The sequence below is a fragment of the Acyrthosiphon pisum genome, chromosome A1, assembly GCF_005508785.2.
Source record: "Acyrthosiphon pisum isolate AL4f chromosome A1, pea_aphid_22Mar2018_4r6ur, whole genome shotgun sequence".
Lineage (NCBI taxonomy): Eukaryota > Metazoa > Arthropoda > Insecta > Hemiptera > Aphididae > Acyrthosiphon > Acyrthosiphon pisum.
This window is the reverse complement of record NC_042494.1, coordinates 107,159,215-107,184,597: the sequence shown is the minus strand read 5'-3', so window position 1 is coordinate 107,184,597 and position 25,383 is coordinate 107,159,215. Positions and strand designations below refer to the sequence as shown.

The following is a 25,383-nucleotide window of genomic DNA, read 5'->3' as shown; positions in this document are numbered from 1 at the left end:
AATTTTGAAATAATTTGACTCTTTTAGAGCTGTGTACAGACATGGTCAGTTTTCAATTTTTTTAGTTTTTTTTTGTATAAACATCAATAAAGTTTTATCTGTTGGGCCAAAAAGTGTAAAAATTTAATACAAGACTCCTGATATATTGTTACAATAGCAGTTGAAAAATATGAAAAATACATAGGCACAATTGTTTTTATAAGCATTTAAAGATCGAATTTTGACAAAATTTATCAAATTTGAATTTGAATAATTGTTTTGTAGTTAAAAATTTATAAAATGTTCAACTTTTGTATCTAAGAATTGAAAATTTAGAACAAGATTCCACATAAGCAATTAATTCTGTTACCAAAAAATCTAAAAAATACATTTGCACAGTTTATTTTTACAGTCATTTTAAGTTCAAATTTGGACAAAATTACATATTAAAAACCTCGAATAACTATTTTAGTTATTTTGTTGTGATTGTATAATATATTTCGTGGGTATACTTGAAACTTCTTAAGTATACTATTATATATCTATGATAGTATCACGGTTCGTTGTTGATGTATAACGCGTTATAAGTACCTAATAGATATTGTGATATGATTGATTTGGAATTTATTATAGGTCAATTTCTTTTAAAACCATATATAATATTATGTCTTATACCTAGATTGACATACCGTCTCCGCTCAGAATCGTTTTTCTTATACAATGATATTATATCATTGAATTTAAATTTAATACCATCCATTATACAGTGACCCACTTGTAATCTACTGTAATCTACTGTACAGCAGAGCGACATCCACTTACCCACCTTTTTAATTGCGATTTTAGACAATCTAGGAATGTTTATATTATTTAAACTGTTATCTGTGATGTATGGACAATACTTATGTTTTAACGGCAATTAAATCTATTTTTTTATAACGAGAATACAATTTTCCACCGTATTTGGTTCCATTGAAAATGAAATATACCCGACGATGTAAAGGTCTAAAATACGGATATGATTGATGAGTGTTGTTCCGTTGGTGGTAAGAAAAAAGAGGAAAAACCCTGAATTCAGAAAAATTGGTATCATTGAAACACGCCAAAAGTATATTTGTGCCAATCAGTCGTTCTCGTATCTATAAATGGGTCCCAAAATTGGCAATTGGTTTTTATACGTATTTTAAGTAAACAATTGTAAATCAGTTTTCAAACGAATTGTAGTGTTTCGTGCATGCAGGTAGATATTAGCAAGAACTTTATTTTACCGTGTATCAAATCAAATTATGCCTGAAATCCCGTCATATTAGGGATCAAGTATACTTTTAAATATTTACTTCAGCTCTAAATCATTAACAATAAGAAAAAATCTAAGAATTATTATGATCAATTGGACTATACTCAATTTAAATTTAAAATTATATTAAGATGCTTTACATTTTTTTTATAAAACGGTGAGGTACCTAGGCTTTTTATTAAATTACTAAATTAATTATGTGTCATAAAACTAAACTTATAAAAACTAAATTATAATATTTTATCAAATTTTTGTTTGTAAAGTAAAATGAGTTATTTGATAGGTAATACTATTACATGTCCTGTACATTTTCAGAACCCCATAGTGGATAATGTAAAAATGATTATGAGCTAAACGTGATATAATTTTTAAAAATATCCATCTTTTATAAAAGTTTAAATATCTAATTTCTTAATAATCCAACTTATTTGTTCAAACTGTTGGTCTTATCATAATATGTTATACATTTTTAAATATACTTTTTTTAAATAAAGTTAATGCAATTAAAGTATAATATTTGGATTATTGGAAAAATTTAAAATATACAAATATTAGATAGTTATTTTTTTTTTTGTATTTTGAGTATTTTATTGAGTTAAACTAAAATCATAAAACTACCTGCAAAAATAGTAAACATTTTTTACAAATTTCATTAAATTTAATATTAAAAATAAATTACATTGTACAATATTAAATGTTGTTTGACCAAAAACTTCCATCACTATAATATTTGGTTCTCGTTAGTTTTTTATATTATTTATATTAAAAACTTTAATGTATGTCGTCATCAGTAGTTTAATCACAGTTTTCCAAAAATTGTTTTAATTGTTTAAATATAAAATAACCATGCATTTAATGATATATTAACTTTAATTATTTTAATTATTCGAATTGATGTACTTCTATTGAAATGCGAACACTTTAAAGTTTAAATAAAAATGAACGAAATAACTTAGGGGAATCGTAAAACGTTAGTTTAGGTTTCCCGAAGTAATGAATTGGAAGAGGACCCCAATATATTGTCCACCTATTTTTCAAGTTTTAACACTGATAAACTATTATTTGTGCGGCTACTTGAAGAATGTTGCTTATCCCTTCCGATCTTTACCAGACCTCTAAAGCCATAAATATTAATGACATTCCAATTGATTCTAACTGACATCAGATTCATTAAAAAAAAAAATTAATAAATTAAATAGATTTATATAAAATAGCACATATTATAGGGAATATTTTACGATGAATATTATATTATAGATTATGTATTACCTAAATTAAAATTATCGTACAAAATGTATTAATATTTTTTAAAAGGTATTGGGAAAAGTTTTTAAACTGTGGCCAGTCAGTATAATAGTATGTGTAATATATGACATATATATTAGACATTGTCTAAAAAAAGTCATAAATAGCAACTGTGTAATATCATCAAAGTTAAAACGACTGATTCCCCTGCTCAACAATAAAAGTATTGTATAGGGTTGTTTACGAACGATGGTTTTTTCATTCGATTCTTTTTTTGAGTAGATAGTAAAACTGCCTAAATTGTTTCATCTTGCTATATTTTCCGACTGTAAATAGAGTCTTGATTGTACTCCAAGCGGAAAAGTTTAGATTTTATCAGTAGTTTTCTTGAGCGTGAGAAAAAATTACCGGTAGTCCGTGAAAGATATTGAAAAATTCTTATGAAGTGTAGTGTAATAGAATTAAGCTTATCAGAAATATATTTATTTTTTTAATCGTTGTGTACCACTTCCTTATGTGTCTAGATTAACGAATCGAGACTAGTTGTTTATTATAGCCCGGTACCTATTTGTGTCCTGTTGATTTTTTTTTACTAGTTAACTGATCACGTGTTTTAGTTATCTATATATATAAAAATAAGTGTTCATTTTTAATATATTTGATAACTCGAGATCTACCAAACCGAAAAAATTCAGGGCATATTAAGATTGGTGTTTAAATAGTTTCTGTGAAGTTTGTACGCTGTGCAATAAGTGGTTCCGGAGTTATGGCCTCTTAAGTCTACACCTGGCGACATGGGTAAAAACAACAAATTAAGTTGCGGATTAAAATAATAATAGTGTATTGTATATTGCTTGCTATTGGTACGGGCACCTTAGTTCATTTGTATTATTATTTTTTGTCAATATATTATATATATCTTCTAACGTGCAATGAAAATTTCTGTACAGGGTCAACTCTGGAACTACTTATCAGATCTTCTTGATTTTTTTTAAACGAAAGAGTACATCACGGAGAAGGTTATTATGAAACAAAATTGTAGGAAAATCCACCGGAAAAGTAGGAAATCTGGATGTGAAAAATACAACAGTGACTCAACAGTCAACAGGTTAGGTTAGGATTTTATATTTATTTATTATATTAATCCACCATAGGTGGAATACGACAAACTTGATATAACTTTGGTACTTTAGAGTTAAATTATACACTTCCGTATAAACTAGGGGTCCGCAATCTACTGCAGGTAGATTGCTTACCTGATAATATACTGCTGCGAATCAGAATTTTTATTCCGGTCCACGGAAAAGTTAAGATTAATTTTAAACACCATACACCGAATATTAAATAACGCATTGAACAAAGTTTGAGTCATATAGAGTTGGTACATTTAACGTTCAACGAAGTGCACATATTCAGCGTGTTGTATTATAGAAACCGTGACCAAGTTAACTTACTGGTTATGTAATTGGATCGGATGTGGTAATTGATTAACTAACGATATTGTAAAAATAAATCAGTAGGTATGCTGCGGCGACGAGAGCAATATTGTAATTTTACACTCTTCTCGTTATAAATTTATGTTTAGAAATTACTTTACGATGTTGCCATATACGTATTATATGAAACTCACGCCTCAAATCAATCTCACTATTCGGTAAATAATTCGATCACCATTTCCATTAAAGGGTTTCAGTAAAATAATTGTAAGCCGTGGTAGCATCGGTTGGAGACTTCTATAAGATTCAATAAAGAAAAACTTGGTTTACGTCAAACGAATTTGGGCTTACAATTTATTTTAGGCACTGTTGTTATGGACGTCTCCACAACTGAGTTTGTTCGTTAATAAATAAATACGTGGTGCTTGAGTTATCACTAATACTTTATTAATATTATCAATTTTAAAAGAAATTTAGTTGTACAGAATACTTATTAGACATAAGAAAATAACAGATGTCCTGCTCGATGATCTGACAGTACTACACTAACTATTACACAGACAGCGAGACACGGTAGAGGCTCGCTCAGGCTCAAAACTGTCCACACAGCGAATTCCCTTAGACTGTGTGACCGTGTCACTCTGCCTGTTCACATATTAATATGCTTACACACTATACTATGTTATACTATTACTATATCTCATACTGCGTATAGCATACAGGCAGGGGTTCACAACACTGTGCTTTTATATTCATAAAATAATAGCCATCATGTTTTTATTTAATAGACATAAATATTTGTTCATGATAATAATGTTTTGTCTTTCATTAAAAACAATATAATGTGTTCATACAATTAATGTTGCGATTCATTTTTATCTTTCTTAAAAATATGAAATTATTATATTTTTAAAATATTTAGTTCATCATTAAATTAATATATAATTATAAATATAATATTATGTTCTTAGTTCTTTTTTTATAAAATAGAAATACTTTTTAGTGCCTTAATTTTGTGCCTGTTTTCATTAAAATATGTTATTTGCTTTAATATTGTGTTAAAAGGTAAAAACATTAAGTAGCTAATGGAAAACTCTATAAAAATCGTTTTAATATTACTTTACTGTAGGTTTTTATTTTATAAACTAATTAATATTGTTAAATAAAAACCAAAATTACACAATATTGTACCTACGGTACTCTTAAATATGATTTTTGGTTCGGGAAGAATATTGTTTCGAAGACATTGCAATTTGTACTTAATCTATTGCACGACACAATTTTATGAAATTTTGTTATGAAGTTTAAACTTGTGCACATTACAAGGGGACACAAACATATCCATTACCAAAAGAAAAGAAGACGCTATTATTGATTGTGTGTTGATTAAAAAACACTAATTTTGGAAGTGCATTTAACATTTTTTTTTTTTTAATACTTATACTCATAAAAACGAACAATATACGATAGTATTTGAACTTCCTAGTCGTATAGGATTTAAGCACAAAAGTTACAACAAAAGCGTATATTCGTAGGATTCGTTATGACTTTATAAGGTTTCGGGCTGTATCACACGGAGGTGTAATAGTCTGTTACCACACAACACATACCAATTCGTGGGTCGGTCGGCGTAAGCCCTAAGAATGTTTATGTGGTCTGTTATACAATATTTTTCGTTGATCTTTTTTTTTTTAAAAAAAACTGTTTTATATTTTACGCAAATTCATATAACTTTAAACTTAGTATGATATATTGTTATGTGTAATCGTATTTGCATAATGCCATGTACTTTCAAAAAATGTATACAATTTAACCAAGATAAAAATTTTTCCCATTAACTTGATATCTCATAAACTTTTTTCACTATACATTAACCGTTACCTATTTTTTTTTTAGACAAATCTATGAAATTGTTTTTTTTTTAATTATATATTTTTAAGATATAATATTATATAATATTATCTACCATTTATTTACATTATATTTTAGTAACATTTACTAATAAGTAACAATTAAAAGTTTTCTTAAAAAAAAAAACAATTCTATCCGAGTATCTATTATTGTTTATACCTAGTTCTGTAAACTGGGATGACATTTTAATTAAAAATACTCAATTAATTTTTAAAATAATTTAACAATTAGAAAAACTTTTAACCTAAACTGTGTGATAAATTATAGACACGAGTCATGATTACATAAAGTAGATACATCTCAAATAGATGGATAGTTTTTTTTATATCATTATACTATGTAAAATTCATAATATATAATTTAAATCAAATGTTCATATATTATTATACCAGTATAATTCTATAGACTTTACAAAATATTATATTCTTGTCTCTTGAGCTTAAAAAGTAGCCATCTGCCAGTTGCTGTATCGCACTAAATTATTAATCATAATATATACTACCTTGTCTCGCATCTTTATTCAACGTAAACAAATGGAATTCCTTTTAGGTTTCATACTTTTTCAGTTCTCGTATTGTATAATTTATTTAGAAACCAATCATAGATAATATAGATACAAAGTTATTTTAATGCAGATACAATATTATAAAGTGTACATCTTATTTAAATATGTTTTACAAATAAATAAAACTTAAAACATTTTACTTCCAGTGAAATTTTAATCGTTAGATATTATAATACTAAATGGTATAATCTGATCCACACTACAAATATAATGTTTTCAAATCTTCATAAACTATGAATTTGGTTTTTACTCTGTGTAACTTTGAGTGGTTTGAATATTTTTTCCAGTTTAAGAAAATAATATAATTTGGCATATTTGATACTATTTCATCACTGTTTTAGATTTATCGCTGAACTGCGAGGTCAAAGGAAACATAGTCTAGAAGGTAATTTTTCATTTTATTTGTATTCTGCTGTGAAATGATCTATGGAGGTAAAATTCCATTATTATCAGGGTCACAGGTACTCAGAAACTGAAAATTGGTACGATAAATTGACTTTCTCTGGACAGTGTAGTAAATTTGTTTACGATTTTTCTCATTTTTTCAATCACGTATAAAAATTGCCTGCGGCCGACATGTTTTATTATTGAGTTATACGATTTTGATGACCTTATTGTGTGCAAAGAACGAAATCAAATTTTCTGGTGATAAATAAATATATAACTCTTCACAGAACATGCTTTGATACTTGCTCTTTGATAACTCTATTCCTATCATTTAGGTACGATCAATTTATCAGTGGATCGATCGAAGAATCAATTCTGTTATGAAAATAATAATACTTTTTCGTTTCAAGGGCAGATATTTTTAATATCAACAATCGTTCATAATAATATAATATTGTGTTGAATTCAATTTAATATATTGTTAAAATAAATTACATTTATAGGTACCACAATACATGTTTATATAATATATTATACTTTTGTGTTGAGTTGCTGAAAAGCTGTCATTCAACATATACCTGTATAATATTACTGTCTAATACCAATATTATACCGTATGTCTACTAAACCATATTTGGAGAGCCATTGACTTGTGGGTCATCAAAGTGTTCTTTTTTTTAAAAATATTTTGACTGTTATTACATTAATATGTATGGGCAACTGCTTGTTTTTTCTATTCCTCTAAAAACATTGTTGTCATAACACAAAAATGTTGAGTATGTAAACAATATGCATAATCTATTACATATTTTTTTTAAGTATTAAGTAGGTAGTTTTTTCGTTTCATTACGTCGGTAAATATTTATTAGCATAGACAAAGAAAAGAATAAACCACTGAAATATAACTTCACGAAAAACAATTCTGGGCTAAGACGGTGTATATATTACCTACTATAAGTACCTATATTATATGATATTTTTGATATTATGTAATTTATTTTACTATAAGTAAAATAGTATGTTGAATACATTTTTATCCAAAACATTTTATTTCATACATTTTAAAAGTTTAAACTACTCAAGAATAATATTTTCAAATTAGAAAAAATAACTAAAATAATAATTATTCGTCGTTTAAATATCTAATTTCGTCCAAAATCAAACTTAATATATTTATTAAAACATATTATTATTCAATTTTTTGGTTACTTACAGTATAAAATATTTATTAGGAACCATATTGTATTAGACTATAAATATTTTTTAGTGAATGAAAATATTTTTACTGACAGAAATTTAAAAAAATCTTAATACAAATCGAAAGCCTATAAATTAAAATAAAAGAGTCAAAATATTTTATACATTTTAGCATCTACAACAATGCTTATATAAATATTAATAGTAAATATTTTAAGTAACTATGGTTGTTTGTTTTTGAGTTTGACCAAAAAATAAAATCGATTTTACCGAAAATAGTTTTTTTGTTTTCCCTAACGGTTTTCAAAACTACTGAGAATTTTTAATTTTTACCTCTTAACTAGGTACTAATTACATTCACTTTCTTATCATAATTCATAAATGATACTGAAGTTTAAAATCGAAGTATTATTTCAACACACATATAATATATTCGGATCATTCGGACACACACATTCAAAAAAAACAACAAATTATTGTAAAATCAATAAATTCATCGCTCCACTCAAAATCTAAAATGTTATAATGCAACTATGAGTTGTTATACTTGTATTTGTCAGGTTTTTACATACAATCTAGAATTAACTAGTAAGATAAACATATTTTAATTCTGTAAAATATCTCATTAGTAGAACGATACTAAAATTCTTCTTAGTCATTACCGCATTATATTGTAATTTTAATCATAATTCATACTGGCATTTGTTTCTGAATAAAATAAAATAAATGTAGATGGTAAACATTACGCCATTTAATTTGAAAAATATATCACTCAATGATTATATGTAATTAAAAAATATTGTTAGAATTGGTTAGAACAAGGTTAGTTTAAACTTTAAACACAATTATATAATACCCACGATAATATTTAATGAGTAAACAGAGGATAAAAACTAAATTATTTTACTAGGAGGTAGTTATTATGAAACAAGACAATTTAACTCTACATAATCTTACAGATAAAAAATCTTAGTTAATTCAACTCAACTTGACTGTTTACCGTTTTATCATTTGACTTTTGACTCTTTATATTAAAATTCTTGAAACAAATCAAATAAATAATGTACAAAGGATAAAATATATTGTTTTTATTATTAACATTTACAAAGTTGTGTAAACAATTGTATTTTAATACCTACCTTTTTATATTCAATAAAAAACCGGCAGGATGTAAGGTATATTGTATCTGCCACGTTTCAAAAGATTTTAATTTGAAATCGAAAATAATAATATGACGTATAAAACAGAATAATTTGTGTGTTTATAAAAACATTTCCAACCGGACAAGTAAAAAAACTCCGATTATAGTGTAGTGGCTTTTAAAATTAATATACAATTCAGCAACTGAATGAAAAAAAGGAAATTTTAAAAAAGTTATACAAAATATATTCAAAAAACAGTGTGTTCAATTTGGAGGCTGTAATTTGAGCATTACTCGTGTAAAATAAATTCAATACCTACTTATATGCAATGCATTATTTTTTTATTCATACTTTTGTTCTATTATAGTGGCCAGTTGAATTGTATTGAAAAAAGTATTATTTGTGCGATGATTAACGTGTGTGTTTGTGAAAGTTTATGTTTGTATGTTACCAACAAATATCCACAGAGCTTTGAAAATACAAATGAAACAGAGGATGAAGGAGTTCATTAAATTTATAATTGGTATGTAAAACCAGCTAGGAATTAAGGATCCTTAAAGGGTTAGGTTTAAAGAGCATGAACCATTTTTTCGTTTCGTAGTTGTAGGTAGAGAGGGGAATAATTCAAAGAAGTAAAAATAAAAATCTCCCGAATTGCGAATGCCACTAGTACGTGCCAACAAGAATGTAATCCGATACGTATAATAGAGGGGAGAAAAAAAACAAAGTTGAAAAAAATGCTTTTGTTATCTTACCGAGGTAACTATAGGTAGTTCGTTATGGTACAAGGAATTAAAAAAAAAACCGACGAGCCAGTGTTCAGTTATGACAACGATTGGTGTTCACTGTTCATCATTTGATGCTAATTATTAAAATCCAAAATTCTTTGAAGGATTCCGCAGATTTTCGTTTTTAATGGAAAAAATAAACGTTCATTTTATAACAATATGCTTACCAACTTATGTGTATTAATTATTAGAGTAGTTTTATGTAAAGGTACCTATATACTAGCTCATAATATTATATTTTTATAAAATTCTAATTTTTTCATTGTAATCATTTGTGTTGTACATAACAATATGCACTTAATTAAATTTAGTTCTTTAATATTTTTCTAAATGTTTATCTCTAAACTATATTCGTAAAAATATGTTCCGTTACAAATCATGTAAAACGTACATCTAATTACGTTGGTATTTTTTATACCTATGATAAATTCACTTCTCCGAAATACTTAAAATGTTTGTCGACAGCTGTAACATTAATGTCTTCTAAATTAATAAATTGTGAACCACGATTAAATATTAAGTATTTTGTGATATTAAATTAATTTAAATTTGGTATGGAATTATACACAACACGGTTCTTGATTATTTCAATGCTAGAATTTGTCTGATACATTACGAAATGCGTGATAACTGATTACCAAAAAAATATTCAAGTTTTTAACACACCTAACTTATACTGTTAATTATTTATATTTAATTTAAATATGATTCATCGGTACGTTTAGAAAGTCGGCTAGGTAACCAAAGGAGGATTTATTAAATTCGGTTGACTTGTTAAATTATGAATATGGATAATATTAAATACAGATTCCCCATCTGTTCAAAAAGGTTTAGAATAAACCACGGTAGGTAGGTACTATACATTTAAGTACAGACAGAATCTGTAATAACGAACAAAGTAATTTCAAAAGTACTAAATAGACGAAAAATGTTGGTACTCGTGTAAATAAAATACAAAAGTATGAGTAGACAATATTATATTTTTCTCAACAAATGTCGGCGTGAAATAAAATTGATAGTTTTCATACCGTCAAATATAATATGATTAAAACATTTATAACTTCAGTGGTTGAATGGTTCACAGTTCTATCAATGGTTTGTAATTTACATTCATTTTAAATTATAGAATTTTGTTTAATATGATTGTCCGTAAAGTAAAAAGAAAAAAATACGATGCGATCTACCGTTATAAAATTATTTTAAATATTTAAATGAACAATAATAATAAAACGGCATTTTAACTGTTATAATTATTAATATTAGTCCTCCAACAACATACATTTATTTACTAATATATTTGTGTGATTTTAATTGTTTAAGTTAAATACAGTAAAATAATGCATATTTTTTTGATTTGGCTTGGATCTTTATATTTTTGCATCAATATAATTTATGAGAGTAACATTTGCTTTCTAGTTCCAAGCTGTTGCTGGGTAGTCATACTATATATAAATAAAATGGTTTTCAAATGTATTTATTATTTTTATGATATTGGGCATATACGTCATAGTAGTATTACTTTTTATAACTGAAAGAGTGATATACCATTAATAATATGTGTTGCAACCTGTAGCCCGTGTAGGTAAAATGTATATATTTATATTATTTGTCAAAGACTTAACTATACCAATACTTTGAAATGTACATTTATCATGTTTTTAAAATTAAACATCTGCTATTGTATGATTATTAGTGCACAATGCGCATATAAAAATTAGTACATAGTGATACATTGTTTGCGTTCTCATCGATAAATGTTTATCTAATCAATAATCATATTGATTTAAAAAAAATAATTAGTTACTTACTATATTAGAGAACCACAATAAATAATTAAGTGTAATTTGTAATACCTGTTTATTTGTTTTATAAAATTATTTTTGGTTTTAATGTTTCATGTTTCATATAAATCCGAGATACCTAATTTATAGAATTAATTTATGTAAATATTAAAAAAGATGAATTACTAATTTCCATTAAATATTCAAATAGTTATTTAAGTTTTATAGTTTTGACAAGGGGCTGGTAGACGAGATCGGTAAAATACGATTGAGAACGGTAATTTTTGTAACACGATTGAGAACGCTCGATATTTTTTTCCCAACGTTGCCAAATTTAATCGAATGATAATAAATTTGTGCACGATAATTTTTTGATATTGAAATAATCCAGCAATATATCATGTTAAATGTTATTAAAATTATAATTGAAACTCAAGCTGAAACAATATTGCAAATAGCTACGAACGAGTCAAGGTACTAAGAATAATATGTCTATGCCCTATATGGCAATAACTAATAGGTTAAGTAGATTTGGGGACTTAGATGATTTGAAAATGTTAGTAATTACTAATGATTTATCAAAACTTAATGACTATCACCTACATGGCTACATCTAATATTACATAAAGTTTATATTTTTGTAAAACCGTATATAAGGATTATTATCCTTAGTATGAATATTTTAATAACTCAAAAACTACTTACATATCAGAATTTTGATTTAGATACTTCAAAATTTTCAAGAGAATCGGCCGCTAAATAATTTACAGTAAAAAGGAAGATTTTCATTTGAAAAATTGAAGTTTGTATCGCCACAGCCCACTGGATATTCCTCGAGTAGATCAAAATTATCAAGAATTTGAAAATATGATCTTCTGGTATACTTAAAATCATAATTTGAATAAAAGTATTATTAAAGGGTTAAATGGAGGTGAGCATGTTTAAAAAATTGTTCTGTATATTACATATTTTTATAAGTTATACATAATAGGTATTTTACATTTTTTATTCATATATTTGTATTAGGTACATGACTTTTTTCAAGAATATTTATTTTATGCATACAGGCATGAATCTTTCAATAATCAAATAAATGATATTGGCAACGTTGCACGTAAATTCGTTCTCAATCGTGTTCTTTTTTGGGTTCTTTGTTAATTTTAAGTGTACTCAATCGTTCGGCCAAAAAGGTATAACGTTCTCAATCGTTCGATAGCCGACTAGAACAATATAATATTATGTAGTTCAGCCAGTCGATGTGTACCAACGTGATGTGAGGAAGTACACGGCGAAAAAGGGTTATGCGAACCCACAGGATAACCTCTGTTTGAAAGTTTGAAACCATTAGATCTAAATGTACCTAAGTTTGTTTGTATGTTTTTTATATTAATATATTCAAAACAGTACGATTATTAAAAACTAATCTATAATGTAAACGAATTAATGAAGATTTTGATGCACAACATAAAGACAACAAAACTTTTACTACACGAATGACCGTTTTCACGGGTCTGGGGAGACAATTTGGTATGGGATGGGTAGGGCTTAATTTTACTAAGAATTTTTTTTACTAACATAGATATATATAATTTTTAACAAAATTCATGCGTTTTTAACTATAGATTCCTTATAAACTTAAATCATTAGTTAATCATATACCCAAAACTCTTTTGATTAGTTGTTATTTAAAACTAATAAAAATAATAAAACATAAACGTATATTTTTATAATCAAACTATCCATAAATATGAGTAGGTACTTAATTTATTAAAATGTTCTTATATTCAACAAAATTTAATTATACAACCAAACTAATAAAGAACTTTGCTGTAATAAATTGCACAAGCAAACATGCTCATTGTTTTCAAATTTAACAGTACCTACCTAACAGACAATCACAACAAAAGTTTGCATCAAATCGCAGTAATACCTATAGATACCTACCTTAATAATATTATCATTGTAAAACTTTTTAAATTTATGTATGTATTAGTGTAATGTGCGACCCAGACTAACATAAACATGTTTTCGATTATATAGAACTACATTATATTAAAAGTGCTAAATTTTAAATCCAAGACCAACGTAAATATTTATTCGATTATATTATATTATATAGAATTAAATTATATTTTTACTAGCTGATCCCGTGCACTTTGTTATCCGTTAAATGTACAAGCTGTATATGACTCAAATTTTGTTCAATGCGTTATTTAATATTCGGTTTAGGATGCTCTAGATTTACCTCAACTTTTCTGTTGCCCGGAATAAAAATTCTGCTTCGCAGCAGTATATTATCAGGTAGGTAATCTACCTGCGGTAAATTGCGGACCCCATGCTGTTTGTACGTAAGTGTACGATTTAACTCTAAAGTATCGAAGTTATACTAAGTTTGTCGTTTTTACTTAATTCCACCTACGGTGAATTAATATAATCAATCAATACAAAATCCTAACCTAACCGTACTAAAATCTGATGAATAATAATAAAAAAAAATTAACCCTTTTTAAATTAGTCTATCTTCTTCCCAGATGTTTAATCTACACACAAACATTCATTTATATATTGTCAAAAAATAATAATACAAATCAACAAACATGCCCGATTAACCAATCGCAACCAATATATATATAATACACTATTATTATTTTAATTTTTTTCTGGATAACCCTTATCACTTAGGGGTATAAAAAATAGATAGTAGCCGATTTTCAGACCTACTGAATATGCATATAAAGTTTCATAAAAATCGGTCAAACCGTTTCGGAGGAGTATGGTAACTAACATTGTGACACGATAATTTCATATATTAGATAGGTGCTAAATTGTAAAACCAAGAAAGTGGTCAAGCTACATTTTATATTAGGTATGATATTTGATTGTTTCACCGTATTATAACGTTGTTGGATTTCTTATTCTAACCATAATTAAATTTACATCAATATTCATGTTCGTGTTTTAGATACAAAGTGCCAATTTATATATATAAACTATAAAGAATACCTATTGATTTTACGGTGACGTATATGAAGTATGTTTTTTTTTTTATTATGTGTTCACGGTTAAGGATAAAAGTAGTGCTCCAAAAGTTTTATGTAGCGATTCCATCTATTATAAATTGAACACAGAAGGTAATATTTAAAATATGCCTACCAATTTTTTCTAATTCTCTTGGAAATATGAAATTTTTAGACACTGGTATCAGAACGTAGCGACAAATGTATGAGTATGTAATGAATTTACAATAATACTGATTTACGTTAGTTGTTTAGATACTGTTTGTAATAATCCTGGTAGGTATGTGAATTTTGGAAATAGTATAGAAGGTCTTGCATAACACCTTAAAGATCGGATAGTAAGAAAAAGTTATGTTTCAACTTTTCAAAAGTTTCTTCAAGTGTAAGGAAAAATTACTGACATCAAACATTTATTGATAGAATACAAGTAAGCGTGATTTTTATTGAGCTCAGAACCATTCGTGATTAGAATATTGTATTTAAAAAAATATATTTCATCCTATAGCTGCTCGTATTTATTGGCTTATAAATTTCCTCATCTTTGGATAACGACTTATTTTTGTTTAACCTTTCTTTATTTATCCTTGTTTCTTTTATCTCATCGGTTGCACTAAAAAGAAAACAAATGGTATAATTGGCCGTTTGTTTACTTGAGTATTAGTCAAACAACTTTCATATAGAGAACAATAATAATATACTGTTTCGAATACAAAGTTTAACGATATCTCGTTAACTTAATTGACGATTAAAACTTTTAGTCTGAAAAATTACTTAAAGGTATCTATCTATAAAAATATATCATAAAAAGAAAATTTTTGAAATTGGAAAAACTATTTATTGTAATTACATTTATCTTTATTTTAATTTTACATTGTTTATTACACTATCTGTTCACGTAAAGTGCAATAATCGAAAAATAAAAAAAGAGGACATGGATCACGGAGTAAAGAATCTTCTCATTGGAGGAACTTCGGTTATTTATCTAAACATGTTTATTTCAAAATTCAAATACCATATTGTATCAACGCACAACAAGACTTTAATCTCTGGGAGCAATGTATAAGCACGTATAACATGTTAACATATCGTAGAAACGCAAGATAGGTCTAAAATATATTTATTCATTTTCAACCATTCATTTCTATCGTTTGATATTTTTATTTTACAGTTGCATAGATTTAAATACTTTAGCTGGCTTAAAAAGACTTTAGGAAAAATCATCTTTTTTTCATAATACTCTTTAACATGCATTTTTTGTGTGCAGTTATAAATTGTAATTGTCTTTGTTTGATGTTTTAATTTTTTACGAACTTCTACAATGAAGTTCTATTAAACTAATTTACATTTTTTGAAAATAAATAAATTATTGATTTTTAAGATCATCAGAGCCTATGACATTGTGAGTAAAATAAGCATAAGAAATTGAAATTTAATTACATTGGTATTGTCTAAATCTGAAATTGATGCCCTTGCAATAGAATTATTTTGATTTTATAAATTATTATTTTTTGTACAATATCAAAATTGGCAGAATCAATATCATTGAAATATCAATTTGAACTATCTAACTAAGCAGAAGCTGTAAAGTTTTTGATAATACTGCCATAACTATCATTATCACAATTTATGCGGTAAAATATAAAAATAAAGGGTACCTACTTCAATATTCAATGAAATTTGATTTTCTAACCATATGCATTTAATTACTATATAATGTATTGATAGTTAGGTACCATAACTAGTTTAAATTGTGAATTTAATTATTAAACTTAATTTATGAAAAATTAATTATTAAAGAATATAATATTATAAGTCATTAACAGCTATTCTATTTTAACTATAATCATAATATTTTAATCTATAATAATATTATCGTGTAGAATAAATCCTAAGGAGATACTAGCAAGTTAAGAAACAATAGAGATAATATTATGCCGTTATTTTGACCACAAATTATCTTATACTGTAGAGGTAAAAGTCTGTTTGTGTGTGACATGAATTTTGTACAAGAATAATCATAGGAATATATTATTAACTACGACATCAGGCGATGCGTATTTTCTAAAACGTTTCGCAAATTACATAATTTTGGAGTTACGTCGTTTGCTCTTATATTATACTCCATTCACGTCATCATAGATGTAACACATGTCACATAAGATATTACGTACATTATTACATATATCGTGATGAATAATTGTATGCACGCATCGATAATGCAGGTATATAATATACCAACGTGTTAATGCGGCAATGCGACAGACGTGTATGTCTTGTACAAGGTCGGTTTACCCGACGACGATGACGATGGTTTACGGAAGTGGTCGAAATTTATTACACCGTGCCGTAGGTAATAAATCACGATGAAACGCCATTTAGCCACCTATTCTAATTCAATCGATATTTTTATTACAATAATTTGTTTCAAATTATATATTTTAAGGTATCCGACGGTTGACGAGATCACGCTCCGAACTATGAAATATAAAAATAGATAGTGTAATTATTCAATGTTGATAATATTGTATTATATAAACCATAATCAGAGGTATTCATACTGTGTGTCGCGGCTCGGAGGGGCCTCTTGAAGATTTGCCAGGGGAGCCATGGCATAGAAGTAGAAATAAACTAACGATGATTACGATTAATATATTATTATTAGTATTATGTTGTTGTATTTCAAACGTAAAACAATTAATTTCAGATTTTTATATCCATGCATATAATTATTAAAAAAATGTGTTGCTTTGATATAATTTATTTATTTATAACATTATATTACATTATTATAAACAATTAAACATCTAAAATTTTTCTTTCTAAGTCCTGTTAATAATTTGAGAGCCATCAAATGTTGTGAAGAAAAAGGTGGAATGAAAATTTTTGAATATGCATATCTGTGACATAGGTGATAAGTATAATAGTTAGCGATTAGTTGAAATTTTTTTGAGAAATAAAATGTTTACTAAATCTCAAAGCAAGATAGTGCGCCAGGATATGTTCAAAACTTTAAACAAAATGTTGTATGAACCAATTCACCTGGGTCTCCTCACACCTGTAACTCTGCTTCCTGGCTTCCTTGACTTTTAAAATTTGAAAAATTGATCAAACCGAAATATCTTTGGACATAGTGAAAAATTTAGCAAATAATTATTTTGATGGAGATTATACATTCCGGCAAATTGCCTGGAGGTATGTGTTGGTCTTGAGATAATTGATGTCAAAGAACATTGGATGAACAGTGTGAATCTAATAAAACAACTTGCAGTGATTACAATTTCTATTTTGGATTTACATTTTTGAGACAATATTGGTATACAATATTTCAAACATGCTGATTCCTGATTGGTTAATAGTAATAGCCACGCTTTTGGTTTGAAAAGTCGATCATGTAGTCACACATTATACCTCAATTAGCTAATATGTTATTAATATATATAATTTGTATTGTTCGAGGTTCAATACGATCTGTTTCGAAAAATTACGATAAAATAATCAGTAAAATATACTCCAAACCTTCGCCTTTTTTTTTATACAAATTTTGAATAGTGGGTACCTCCTAATCGGTATTTTTAATAATAAAAAAAGAGTGCGTATGTCAGATGACGTCGAAGTAGGGTATATAGTAGGGTACCTCTAGTGGTTCAGTCAAACGTACCCAGAGAAAATTAAGGTGCGGTGCTGTATATCTGTAATATAAAATGTAGATTTATCATGGTTTTTAATATATATGTATAGTGTATACCTGTCAGAGATAATATGTGTATTGTCTGATGTATGTGTCCAAATTAGGAAATAATCATTCTATTTCTAGGAAATCATAAATGAAAAGAAACTTGAAAAACTTCTCGATTTACGGTTAAGCCATGTAATGCATTGAGCTTTTCTGAGAATCGTTTTTAGAACGCGATGATTAATAGCTATCAAATTTAAAAAGACAGCCCATTTCCCAGACACATTCCGAAGTGATCTACCAAAAACCAATTTTCACAGGACTAAATCCCGACTGGATCTCAATATGAAGCTGGACGAGAGCTCTACATCGGACTTATCAACTAATCTGCTTTTCATTTCGTAACTTAATATGAACTCACATTCTACAATATATAAGCTTAAACTTTAAGGTACTTACGAAAACTTATTACATTATATTATGTAATATTATATATTATTATTATTATTATTATAATATTCAAAATGTTTCTTGTGTGAGACTTTATATGTTATAATATGTTTTACTGGTATATAAATAATTATAAAGATGAAATATAAAAGCGATAGATTTTCTTTCATTAGTTGTTTTTATATTATTCTTGCAGGATTAAATATGTCTATGTACAAAACATAATTTTTTATGCTACGCTATTGATTTTTTTTTATTATTTAAAAAATAATACCTACCATTATGTTTTGAACATTTGCATGTAATAACATAGCTATTTTAAAGTCTATTTTATTCACGTATATCATTGTGGTTGTTACTATGCTGCAGCTGTAGGCAATGTAAAACTGTAAAAGATTATGACGTGTTACTGTTTGATAACAACGTTATCCCCTCCACAAAAAACTACTATATAGGCTCTAGTACTAAATATTCGTGTCAAATTATAATTATATTTCTTAACAGTGAGTTTCTTTGATAAAAATGGGTATTATTTTGATATCAAGGGATATTATTCAAATATGTTTTATGATATGAAATAAACATATTTTAAACGATTTTAAAATTTTAAAATTTTGACCACTATAGCTATGATTCGTTAAGAGTATTGGAGAAACATTTTGCACCTTTTCACTCCGAGCTGCATAAAATTACCATTGGAATTATTATTTTACAAAATATGGAGCACGCACTTAGAACACCACCTTTTGGACCTGTAAAATAATGTACGCAATAATAATTATTGTAACCTCAAGACTTTTTTACGGCGTGGCTTCAACCCAACTACACACGATTCATACCCAATTTACTTTAAAAAAAGTAATTTAATTTTTTTCCATTTCTCTATTAATTCGACTTCTTAGATAGATAGATTGATATACAGTGAACATATATAAGTTATTATTAAATAGTATTAAAATCGCTACTACATTATTCATACTAGTCCACAGTGGGATTAGCGATGAATTTTATCATTATTTATTATTAATTTAACGGACATTGTAATGACCAATTTCACACTATTATAAGCTACACAATCTACACCTTTCCTCCCCTTAACAAATACAACGTGGCGTACATTAATGTCCCATTGTCCCAAAATAATAATATAAAAAGTTTTAAAAAATTATCCAAGTTTATAATATAATAATATTATTATTATAATAAACATAAACGTATAATCAAAATTAATAACGCTCTAGTTCACAGGCATTATACAATAAACATACCTTATAGGTACTTACAAAAGTATGAACTTGATATTTTATACATTTGAATATATTATACTTATACATTATAGCGTGTATAATTTAATAATGATAAATCCACAATATTTTTAAAATGTTATCTCGAATATTTTTTTGCCATCATTTTAATTTGATAACAATACACTACTCTGCACTTTTTATTTACAATCTTAAAATATAATACAAGCTTAACATCATTTTGTATTTATATACACAATGGCAATTTTAATAGTTACCTACCTACTTTTTAAATACTCAAAAGCTATTATACTACGTGGAACAAAACAAAACATAAGTTCAATCAAAATATTTCTTTAATATTTAATTTATTATGCTTAAAATGTCTCAAACTATAACATGTTATTACAAGTTTGATAAATTGTTTGCGTTATATAGATTTCGTAACTATTTTTTACATGTTATGTTAGTAAACAGTATTCATTTTGATGAGTAGTGAAAATAGATATAGAGAAAAATAAGAAATATAATAGGTAATATTAATTGTTTATAGCGTTGGGAGTTTTCGGAGTCTTCCGATAGAAATACGCGGCCTATGGCTGCCGGAGTCGTAGACGTCTATATTTTGTTTTGAATCCATGTCCGTAATACCGGGCTACATCTGAATAACAATATATTATGTAATGGTGTTAAAATAAATTACGAATAAAGCATTATTCCAAGATTTTCATTGGTACTTAGAGAATGAAATAAATTTCGTAAATAACGTAAAATAGGAATTTAAAAGTAATACACAAAAACGCAAATCTGTCTCTTTATGTAACATATATTAATGATTGATTCGGGTTGTTATTCAGAAACAGACTTTTTTAACAGACAATAAAAAACTCACACGAAGAACTATAAATTCCAATACGGCTATTTACGAAGCCATAATACATCCAATACCCTGACAAAAAGTAGCTAAGGCTCATGAACTATTACTATTTAAAATTAAATTATAAATAATTTACTTAATGCTTTATGTAAATTATTTAAATAAACCAATATGCATCCAAATATCGATATGTGTATACATTTTTAATTTAATGAAATATGGCTTTTTAATTTAATTTACGTTCAAATATTTTATTCAATGAAAACACTAAAAAATATCAGTATTTTTATAGTTTAAGTGAGAATTGAATTTAATGTTTATCTCATATTATATTGCTTACAAAATTATTCATAGTAAAAGAACATCAGAAAACGTCTTATTATATATTTTATACATGTTAATACATTTTTGTAATATATTTTAGATTCTGAACAGAGCGATGAATGAATTTTATTTTGAATTAGTGAAATTTAACAAACAAGAAATAGTTCTACAGTAAAATTAAAGTATAAAATATTAATAATAATATTGTCTATATAATCTAAAACAGTATATGAAAAATTCAAAAACAAATCATTTTTTTTTCGAAATTATTGTTCTGTTTATCCATATGGTCATTACGAAACCTTCAATCGTTGTTTTCTTAACAAATAAACTATTTTAGAAAAATATTATATTTATTTCAAGAAATATAAAAAGTTTTAAACCTTAAAATGTATTCCACAGTAAGAATTTGTAAGATATTTTGTAAGAGAAATTAGCACAATTAATTATGTTAATATAATACTGTCTAAATGAAAAGGTATTATTCATTTGACCATTGTGAGTATTTGAATTTGCACACAAATTAAATTCAGAGATGGACCTTAACTACCTAAATCTTAAAACCACGTTATTGAGTGCTTAAAAATAAACTTACACCTACGCAATACAATATAATCAATGCGTTATATACCAGCTAGTTTTCAAAATGCTTAAAACCAGTTAAATATTAGGGATTCATATTAAATTGTTGATGATTGTTTTCCTTTATCTTAGAGTTATTTAAATATACATCTTAGTTTAATTAGTTCCAATTATTATGAATTATTTAAGCTTAATTTAAATTTAAATTTTTACCAAACTGGTTATGTAGCCTTTAGCGATTTGTACATTTCTAATAATCGTTATAATATTGTATTTCACAAAATTGTAATTGATTCGTTAATGAAAACCCTTAATATCTATTGAAACATGGTTCTAATAATATTATTATAGTTTGTTCGATTATTAAATAATTTAATACTCCCCTTCATCAAAATGACTGCTATGATGTGCTGCGAAAATTTTATCTTACAAAATATAAATGAAATAAAAACAAATATATTAGGTATCCATTATGCGATATAGAAAACTTATTTAAAATAAGTGTAATGGCTTAGGTATGCATTAATTTAGCATCAGATTTACTAACTAAATTAAGAAATCAACAAAATATAATTTATTACAACACTAATATATCATATAATAAAAGCCCAAATCAACCTACGATCGAACGACTTATTTTTACCAACAAACAAGAAATTATTAATCAAATCTCTTAATTAAAAAATGGTTTTTCTATGATGAGATATTTAATATTATAAAATTAGATTTAAAATTAATTAAAAAATTGGTTAACTAAAAATAATTTATTTCTAAATTTAGATAAAACATGTATTGTTCTTCACGCCTATTAATGGATCATATGTTGAAATGTAGAACACAATTTCAAATATTTAGGAATTGAAATCAGTATAGTATTATGAGATGAAAGAACCAAATTAATGTTTTAGTAAAAAAAACTTTAAAAAGATGAATTATAAATTACAAATCTAAACAAAATTCTATAATTACTTAAATTACGCATTAAGTTTACTTAGTATTAGTAGAATCGATAATCTTCTATGTTATAATAGATTGAGATGGTGCATTCAATAACGCTATATTTCGTTAGAAATATGTCAAAATCAAATTATTAGAATACTTCTCAATAAAGAACAAATGTACTCAACAACAAATTTTTATATTGAATAAAAAACGTGCTACATATGTTAAAAAAATGTATCTAAAAATTACTGCTGTATATTTAAAAACCACAATTTATTACAACAATGCACGGAGTAAACATAAGATACGCAAAAAAAAAATTTTATCATAAATAGATCTATAAAAAAACCACATGTGGTAGATATTTAGAAATAATTAGAAGTAAATTATGTAACAAATACCATCCTATTGGATAAACCTACCAATTAATTTATTAATAAAAATATTTTGCAATGGTTTCTTCTGATAAATTAATATTTTTGAAGAAATAATTATTTATTCTAATTAATGTAAAATAGTTAAATTTTAATCAAGTAGGTATTCAAAAATGAAGTCTTATTTTTTACATAATTTGTTTCAGAACTCCTGTAACCCCACAAGAGTTTTCTCAGTAGGGCCCAGTATTCATATATGTATGAAATAAAATAAAATATAATATAATTCAAACAATTCAAAAAAATCAAAAAAATGAAATATACAATTTCAATATGTGATACTATTTAATATTTTTTTTAAAATTATTTTATATTTTTAACTAAATTGAATTAGTCAATTAGTTTAATTAGTCATAAATCATAATATTTATATTTTAATAAATTCTGATTTACAGTTTTTAATCAGATTAAAACCAAATATTATACCTACATACCATTATGGCATCATTATTTGTATACACTTTTACTTGTATACACTAATGATATCTAATAATGTATTTGTTAAAATGAAGACAATACATGTATAAAATTATACTCAACAAACAAGACATAATAAGTTTACAATTTGCATAAATAAAATAGCTTGTATACATTTTTTAGGAGATCAGGTGTAGAATTTTGTAATAAAACCCACTAACTGTTACATTATTATGTTCTATATTAGCGTTAAAATACTGCTAATTTAATTATTAACTTTCGAGTATTCAAAACCCATAGGAACCAAAATATTATCGTATATCAAGTGCGTATATATTACATGAAATGTGGCGGCTTGAATTTTATAAAACATGGGTACCTACATTTTTAATTAAAATATTAAAAAATCATCTAAATTTATATTTAAAAATATTAACGGTTATTGAATCCCATTAAGTATTATTTCCATTGAATACGTGAAAATAAATATATTAAACGTATTAAAAAATATATATATATTTATTATATACATTGTATCTACGTTCTACGTTAGATATTCACAAGTTTTTAACTTCTTGATTTCTCAGAGTTTCCCTGAGCTAATAAACGGTAACTGGGTAACTGTAGAAAAATACTAGTGTACAAGTATATTCTAAAATAAATAGGATAACATTATTAAGGTAAATAGGTTAAGTTTCAGTTCATTAGAACTACTCAAAACTTTAATCAGGTACATTTTAAACACACGTACACGAATAAACTTTATGTATTAATTTTATAGAAATAGACTATGTTAGAATAACCCAAGATTCAGAATTGTGTTTGTAAAAACTTGTTGATTTAAATGAAATAGGTTTAAGGTACATTGTATTGATTTTTTTTTTTATAAAAATGTTGTATTTGAATTTCAGGGTTATATCTAGGCTGTTCACGTTCAAAGCACAAAGCGTGGTTGGTACAATAATATAAACGCACTCAATAATTGTGTCCACTCAACGATCGTCTATATAGATGAAGAATAGCAAGAGAAGGCAAGTGAAAATTCATATTTTTAACACGTTTGGTTACTCAATAAATACTTCATGTTTCATAAATTGGTTTATAAATACATAGAAGTCTTGGTCGTAGATTTTTTTTGAGGCCTTGTCGCTATTTAAATTATCATGTAGCTTCTGTAATTATCTAAAATGAGATTGTCATTTAGAATTCGATTTCGTTTTATATAATATTTAACTACCAAAATAATGATAACCATTTTATTTAAATAATAAAAATTCATGAAATATGTATAGTAGTAAGTATTCATCTGATGATTAAATAAAAAAATATGAATACGTAATAACCTTCTGTGAATAAATTTAAATAGTAATGACAGTATGCAGCTATTAATATTGATATCAATAAATAAATTAGAATACACTTTTAACATACAAATATTTATCAATAGATTAGACAAGTATTTAGATACATCGCACGTATATTATGAAGTAGTATACCAACTTATGATATAAATATATTATAAAAAAGTTAAAAATTTAAATGAGAAATGTTTTACATATTTATCGAATCCATTATTTTGAAAGTGGTACACTTTTGGTTATTTATTTATGTTTATAATAGTCTTTGCGTTATGATTATAAAAGTGCCCAATGTGGTCTATACCCAAACTTTACATAGTTTATTATTTTTTTTTTT

General features: G+C 26.0%; 1 long non-coding RNA gene across 1 annotated transcript in view; it reads left to right on the top strand.

Annotated features, from left to right (window-relative positions):
• The window catches only part of LOC103309451, an 85,013-nt gene extending 60,078 nt beyond the window's left edge, over positions 1-24,935 (top strand). Inside the window, exon 3 of the long non-coding RNA XR_510733.3 lies at positions 24,600-24,935. This is a non-coding gene — a long non-coding RNA (uncharacterized LOC103309451). The remainder of the gene's footprint in view (positions 1-24,599) is intronic.
• Positions 24,936-25,383: the final 448 nt, after the last annotated feature.